Source organism: Miscanthus floridulus, chromosome 1, assembly GCF_019320115.1.
Source record: "Miscanthus floridulus cultivar M001 chromosome 1, ASM1932011v1, whole genome shotgun sequence".
Lineage (NCBI taxonomy): Eukaryota > Viridiplantae > Streptophyta > Magnoliopsida > Poales > Poaceae > Miscanthus > Miscanthus floridulus.
In genome coordinates this window covers 42,690,738-42,699,454 of record NC_089580.1, presented here as the reverse complement: position 1 = coordinate 42,699,454, position 8,717 = coordinate 42,690,738, and positions in this window count along the sequence as shown.

The window sequence follows — 8,717 nt, the reverse complement described above, 5'->3', positions numbered from 1 at the left end:
AATCCGCATGCGTGTCTGCCAGCCTCTGATCTTCTTGACAATCCTGGTCGACTTTTCTTTTTCCTCTACTCCCTCCGTCCCAGGTTTAAAGTGAGGATTGTGTGTTTTTTTTTACGAAAGGAGTAGATAAATAAACGTGAGAATATTTGGGCACAAATGAGCTAAAAATTAAAAGTTGATGGAGATCCATAGATATTTGGGCACAATATCTGACCTGTTGGGATCCTATATATTACGGTTGGGGGCTAAAAATTAAGCTAAATTAGTTAGAGTTAACTAGTTAATTAGCTAACGATTAGCTAAATGTTTTAGTTAAACAATTAGTAGGGATGAAAACGGACATATATTTATACGCGTTACAACTAATTTCAGTTAATTTTCAGCTAGCTAACAATTAACCATTATAAACCTTTATATCTAAATTGACTCGGAGTGATCAACATAAAATCAGATGGGAAGAGTTTTGCTATGGTGAGTCAGTGAGGCACCCGTCTGGACTGTAGTATTTTTTTTATTGGTACGGTTATCGTGACTATCTTTACACGTTTGAACCATTTTCTGCCAGCCTCTGGTCTTGACAATCCTAGTCAACTTTTCTTTTTCTTTTCTTTTAGGTAAATAAAAAGTGAGAATGTTTGGGCACAAATGAGCTAAAAATTAAGTTGATGGAGATCCTATAAATATTTGGTCACAATATCTGGCCTGTTGGGATTCTGGTCGACTTTTCTTTTCTTTTTTCCTTTTAGGTAAAAATGTGAGAATGTTTAGGCACAAAAATGAGCTAAAAATTAAGTTGATGGAGATCCTGTAGATATTTGGGAAATCTGGCCTATTGGGATCATGATCGACTTTCCTTTTTTTAGGTAAAAATGTGAGAATATTTGGGCTCAAATGAGCTAAAAATTAAGTTGATGGAGATCCTATAGATATTTGGGCACAATATCTGCCCTGTTGGGATCCTATAGATTACAGTTGCGGCTCAAAATTAAGTTAAATTAGTAACTAGTTAAGCTAACTATTAGTTAAATGTTTAGTTAAACAAATAGGACAACTATCAGCCCTCGTGTTTACACACGTTAGAGCTCATTTTGTTAATTTTCAGCTAGTTAACAATTGACCTTTATATATCCAAATAGGTTCGGAGTGATCAACATAAAATCAGATTGAAAGAGTTTTGCTATGGTGAACAGTGAGTGCGTCTGGACTGTAGTATTGTTTTTATTGGTACGGTCATCGTGTCTATCTTTACACGTTTGAACCATTTTCTCCGCAATTCGTGCGGTTGTCGAATACTAAATGTGAGTTGTATATTTCGTGAGTTGTACGTGATGGTTCCATTATTGGCGTCTAGTCCCTTGTCTTGTCGCATGCAGGGGCAGAGTAGATAGATGTACACGAGGGACCAAATGGAATATGGCTTTTGAGCCTTTGCCAATCACATGTCAGCACGCGCGTCGCACGCCCCCTAACACCTAGGGCCTCTTTGCTTGGTCCACGTTAAGCCCCGCTTGGTCCCACCAAACTAATACCGCCTCCATCTCAAAATTAACTATGGGTGTGTGTGGGACTACTCAACCAACTCCATCGTGAAGCAGTTCTAAAAATAAATAGAGTTTATGGAGCACCTCTTTAGGTGCTCTCACAACTCCATAATTTTTCCTCGAACAGAGTGTGCGGAGCCGAAACAGTTTGACTAGGGGGTGTTTGGGACTGCTCCGCTCCCGCTCTTACAGCTCCGCTCCAGTTCCACGTTGCCAAACACCCTCAGCTCCGAGAACTTCACTCCAAGAAAAAGGTAGAACTAGGGGCTAACTCCATATTTTTTCTGAAGCACCTCAAGAAGTACTCTAGTTTTTAGAGTTTTATACTCCCACGTATAGTTAAGAGATAATTAATTACTTTGCCACGTATAGTTACCGCGTGCAGACATGGATGGCGGCAATGGCGCGCGCGCTCCGGCGGACCTACACGCTCTAGGAACGGTAGAGGTGGCGGGATAGCATCGGGGAGTTACCACGGATACACGCAGGGTGCCCGTTGAGGCGGAGGAAGACCGAGCAGAGCCGGTCATGTGCGAGCCAACAGGCTCCGCGCGCTCCGACTTGGCACCACCGCGTCACGTCATCGATGGAGAGGTCGCTGACAAAAAGAAGACGAGCACCAGCCCAAGGGGGTCAATACTAGCTCCAAAACGCCGTCAATTGAACCTTTATCGATGGGTAAGGGCTTACCCCCAAAACATGCTCTACTCTGAGCAAGATGACCGGCGGTTCGAAGAACCTCCGAACCCGGCCGACCAGAGCGAATTGAGGGGCTCGAGCGGGTCAACAGGCTAGCCTACCTCTAGTCCTAGCTACGGAAACACTGAATCGAAGTGGGAGATTACGAATCGCGCGCACAGGCTTACACCACGGGGCGCTCTGTCGGCGGCAAGGTGGACGAGGCAGCGGCTCATGGTTCGGACAGCCACGACCCAGTTGTGTTAAATGAGCAGCAACACCCACACGGTGAGGCCCCAAGGAAACGTGCCACGTATTGCCGAGATAGGACCACCTGGCCATGTCCGAGAGCGGGCGGCGGAAACGGAGCGACGAGCGCGCGGGAAGAGCACTGACACCCCGACAAGGCAGTAGCTCGATGGGACAGCGGTGGGTGGCAGTTACTACAGGGTAAGTGGCCCGATGGTAGTTGGATTGGGTGGCGACGCGGGAGCCACGTCGACCTGGCGGCTGCTATCGCGGCATCGGCTTGGCCGCGCACAGCCCCGCCAGTAGCGCGCACACACCACCCCATAGCAGCGGCCGCGCTCATACTGGTCGGCCAACGGCAGTGACCTCGGCCAGGGCAACCAACAGCAATAGCGCGCTCGAGAGGCGATCGTAGGGCAGCAAAAAGGCGGGCGCGACACATGCGTGAGGGGCGCCAGATTGCGATGGCATAACATGGTGGGTGTGGTGACCGTGGCCATAGGGCTGAACGGCTGAAACCAGTGTCATGCACGCTTTTTAAAGCGACACCCAGGCTGCCAAACAATGCGGTTAAGGCTCAACCAACCTCACTAACCCAAAGCCCACGCCACCAGCTAGTTAGGGAAGCACTCGGTGCGACCAAAGAGCGACTAGGGTAAAAGATACGAGAGGGCCAAGATGAGTTCGTCGCGCAGCGCGCCGATTCACGAACAGAGCACCAAACGTGGTTCTTTGCGTGTTTAAGGAGTTTCGAGCAATTCATGGGGTAACCCCGTTACGTCAGACCATCCAACGAACCACTTCACGTCAAAGTACTCACCATGATGCAACTAACGGTACAAGAATATAAAGCTAGTGTTAAAGAAATTTAGCTAGAATTTAAATGCTAACACGTCATTGCCTATCGTCATCTCGGAAATTTCAAGGTTTAGGTTATAACTTTTGTCTTAGTCTATAGAAGGTCTAAACCTTGTTAATCTCAACTTAACAAATATCCCATGCAATAATCCATGCTTTATACTAACTCATAGAGGCAAAACATTTAAGCATTATTTGATTATTTTGCTCAATATAATTCAACAACAATGGCATTCTCAACTACTAGCTTGCACTTTAAATTTTTATTTAAGTTCTAAATACAAGTTATATTTTATTTTGTTTATAAAAAATATTTTCATGCTCAATCCAACAGAACAAGCTATTCGCCGTTTACTTGCTAGAATCGTTAGTGGACATTTTAAAATACTTTTACGCACTAGGTGAATTAACTCAGATATTTAGTTTAGTCCATCAAAGTGAACCACATAAGACTCGCTCATCATTCCATGTGTGTTTTAAAACCCGAAAATTTATTGGCTGATTCCTCTTAGGTCTAACCTAGGTGCTAAGTGAGCTCGTAACACCAGAGGTGTTATACCTATCCCTATGAGCATCTCCGAAGGACTGAGCCGACAGATCTCGAGACTCACGAAGTCACCGCTGGCGCCTCGCTGTCAACGGGAACGTCGCCTACCACTAAAAGCATAATCCATTGAATCCTTGAATAAATCCAGGAAAATGCGAGCACACATGCCAAGTCGAGAACTTGAACCTGGGTGGGTAGGTTCCACCACAAGGAACCTAACCAACTCATCTAAGATCATTAGGAGTATATTGTGCACGTATGACATTGCGATTATCTTGACGGGACATTATCTTGCCTATTCCAAATTGACTTTTGTTTAATTTTCAATCATTTGTTCTTTTATTTTTCTTAGAAAATATCAAGTGCAATTTCAATCAAGGGTATAATGGACTATTTGTATGAACACAATCCATTGCTGGAGCTGGAGGTAGACTGTGTGCCAAAGTGGTACCACGTGCTCCACAAACTCCACGATGGAGCTGCTCTATGGTAGAGTTGATGGAGTGAAGCTGTAAAAATAGGAGCAGAGCAGTGCCAAACATCCCCTAAAAACGTGAAGTAGAGCTACAAAACGTAGAGCGGGGCAGTCCCAAACATCCCCATGTGTACCAAGAAAAACACTTGTTTTAGATACACATGGCTAAAAGTTAAACATATGCTTTAGATACATAGCTAAAAGTTGATTTATAGGGGGTCGAGGGAGTAGGTATTAGTTGCTAAAAGTTACTAGTTCAGTTGGATCCAATTAAACCCAGATAATTTTTCAGTTGGACACCCAGCTAAGAAATACGCCCTCCATTCATGTATATCGTTTTTTAAACTTTTAAATCTTTGATCGATAATTTGGCTAATAAATTTTAATTACTACACTATAAAGTTGATGATGTTGGATTTGTAGTTAAATATACTATCCAATTATAATAAGTTTGTATCAATAATAATCAGATTGTAATTTAGAAGATCGTGTCATCTCAAATCGTGCCTTATAAAAGAGAATGGAGGGAGTATCTCACTAGCTTTTTTCTCAAACAAACTTAAGAGCATCTCTAAGAGATCTTTGTAAACTCACTTTAATTTATCATTTGGAGAACCATTTAAATAAAAATCGCTCGCTATATCTTTCTACCCTTCAACAGTTTTTCTATGTCCTGTGTTCACTCTAGAGAGCCAATCTGTTCTCCATCTTTTGCTAGTGAGAGATTCAGAATAGAGAATAATAATATTTGGAGAAAGAAGTTATTAGAGGATATTTTTTTCACCAAATCTCTATTCCTATCAATAAGCAACTGACTTCTAGATTAGAAAAGTACACACTTATCCTCCCACCTATCTCTATTAATATGCCCTACAGATAATAACAAATAGAAAATGAATGGAGTTTTAGCTAGTGGATCCAAACAATACTAAAATAATAGCTACAAGTGGATCTAAACATAGCCTAATTATTAGCTGGAGCTAAAATTAGTCAAGTAACTATTTTTTAGGAATAGTCAGGTACCGGAGTAACTATTAGCCAGTGCAACCATTATTAGCTAGTCACCGTTGGCTAACAGGTTAACAACTAGCTAAGTTTGACTGGAAACTAGTTCACCCATTAGCCCTTCTGTTTAATTGAACCAAAGCTAATTTTTAGTTGCCCCGTGTAAGAGTATCTTCATAAGTCTTTCTAAAATCACTATCTAAACAATCATTGAGTAAAAATCGTTTCTATATCTTTACTTTTCAATAGCTTTTATATATCTTCTGCGTACTCTATAGAGTCATCTTTACTGAAGATTTTTGCTTGCGATAATTTTGGAATAAAGGATATCTATATCTAGAGTTCCAATTAATATAAAAAGACTGTTAGGGAATATTTTTTATTGAAATTTATAGAGTCTGTCGAAGGTGCTCTAATCAAGGAGGCCCGAGCTCCCCGGCCAAAATGTGGCGCTTGGTTACGAAGGTTCTGGCCGCTGGCCCGGACGTACGGCCAGCGAAAGATACACGAGCGGACGCCTCGGTTTGGCTCGGCGACCGCCGATGACGACGGGACGACCGAGGCCTCGCTTGCTGTCGCTGCCATAGCCGTTCGCTCTTGCTCGGCAGATTCCCAAGGCGCGGCGGCGCGGCGGGGCTCGTTTGGGTCTGCGTCCGTTGCGTCCGATTCAGAGCACGAACGGCACACACGCACGGGCCACGACGAGAGTACGTGTTTCTTTTGATGAAGTTGACCAGGTCGCGTGCGTGGATGGCGACCGTGCCATGTGTCTGCGCAACACATGCACTTCATCTGTTCCATGCATGGCGTCTTGTCTCAGCAGCAGCCATTATAGAATTGTTATTAGCGCCTTTTCTTTTCTTTTTCACCCCATTTATTTAAACGGAGCAGCAGCCCTATGGAGTTGTTGTGGACTTTTTTTTCTTCCGAACCTCAATACATACATATACACACACTCGTATGTATCTAGAGCATCGGCTGCATCGGAAAAAAAGTCATCAGTGAAGAATTTGTTGGAAAAATTATATACAATAATATTATATTTTTTACTTCAGATTTTTAGGTGTCATTCAGAATTGTAGTGTACCATGTCTTAATATAATTCCACTTCTCTTTGCCAAAAAAAAGACACTCATATAGATGTACGCACATAAACTCTACACCCATGACCACCTTTGAAAGACCAAGTGAAGCTCCCTTTGGAATGCGGGATTTGTTTTCTCCGTTTCCTGTGTTTCTCTTTAAAAATGAATCGATTTCTATACAATTCCTAAGCGATCTCGCACGAATTGCGATATTTAAATTTTAGAATAAAATTCAAGAAAATACGAACACCTTGTATGAAGTCAAGAACTTAATGATTAGCCATAAGAAATTGTAACCAGGTACACTCACTTTGCTTGTTTTTTTTATAAGTCTAGAAGGGGGGGGGGGGGATCCCCCACGTGAGCACTATATATATTGATTGTTGTGTCTCTCAAAGCCAGATAAGTTTACAAACATTCAGCCTGTTCATTTGTTGGTTTCAGCCAGGGCTTATCAACCAGCCAACAGTATTTTCCTCTCACAACAAACCAGCACCAGCCGGGCTTATCAGTCCAGAAATCAACCAGCGAACAGGCTCATTACGTTTTATGGAGCTCTGTGATTACATTCCGTTTAACATTACATAGCACCAAATCGTCGCAATGGTTCCATCCTCTTGTGGCAGTTTTGCACCCCATAGATAGGCTTCAGATGAATGATGATGGGGATAGATTAGATTTGCTCGTTGTGGATAGATATACGCTAGATGAATGATTAGCCACTGATGGGGAGGGAGTTATTAAACGACGACGGCGGCTGCTCGATCTTGCATTGCTCGCTTCACGCTACTGTAGTACACATACAAAATGGACGTGTCTCTGGTAGGGGCACTGCATACACTACGTTGCTGATGCTGCACTAATCTTACAGCAATTGCTTTCGCCCATGACTATGACATGACTGATGACAGATTATTATATTATACTAGTAGTACCAGTAATCAAATCCATCGGCCGTTCGCTGGTTGGTTTCTGGGCTGGTTTAGACTGGCTGGTGCTGGTTTATTGTGAGAGGAAAATACTGTTGGCTGGCTGATTTGGGCTAGCTGAAACCAACCAGCGAACATGCTGAATATCTCAAGGCCTGGCCCGGCCCGTTGGAATATGAACACATTCCAGGGAACCCCACACTTCCATTATTAAAAGAAAAGAACTTGTCATTGTGACGATAATATCGGAATCAGATTAGTACGTGTGCCACTACTGATACTCCCAGTATTATTATTGATTTGGTATCGGAGTAAATAACTGATTCGGAAGGGTACTCTTATGATCCCAGTTAGTAGTAGTATACGGAGTACTATATAAGATAATAAAGTAGTACTTATTATTAAACTACTGCTGTGGTCTATGCTCTGGCAGCGCCGATCGGCGGTGTAGTACTAGTCTAAACGGCTAGCTGTGCGCGCGCGTGTGATGTCAAGTGCGTGCGTGGACGCGTGGTCCGATCCGATCCCCAGAAATACGATTCCCACATGTGTCTTGTAAGCAACGGCACAATCCAGCAAGTCAACCGACTTATACGACTGTATATGATAGTAGATTATAAATTGAAATAATATTTTTTTTTCACACCAAACCAACCAGTCATCGATACTTTTGACTTATAATCCACGACCCAGCCGCCCGGCCAAACAGGCAAAATCGCTGGAGTGTGGCAGCGGGCAACAGCCGATGCTAATTGTAGTGTAGCACATGCGTCTTGTTGGAGTTTGGAAAACAAGCACATCGGCTACTATCTCGTCGCAGTAACAGTTGACACTTGTCAGACCTGTCACGTTTCCGGATGGGAAACTCTTGCACCGGCCGGGCTTTGACACCAGCGAGCACGACGTTGCCGGACGGTCGCATTGGACGGGTTTGCTTGTTTGGGCTAGTCCGCTCGGAGCATCTGTGTCTTGGCCGTGCACGGAGGCCGCCCGACGCCCGCACCCCTGCGGCACGACGCGCACGGGGAGTGAGTGGTTACCGGCGGTCACGACTCGCGAGCCACGCACGGCTCGCGGCTATCATTTCCTTCGTCTGCCGGGGACGTTGTTCGCCAGTTCGGTATAGCATTCGCCACCCACCCCATCGACCAAACCTTTTCTCATACCAGAACCTCGCTGTACTTACCTGACCAGCCGCGAGCCGCGACCCTGTCAACTCAAAACGGACACAGGAAGCACGCGTACCCCGGCATTTACAACACATCACGGTGCGGTAAGCAACGCATCGACCGTACCGTACCCGGCGACGCCAAGATCGTTTTTCGTTTCGTTCGGATTCAACGAATCATC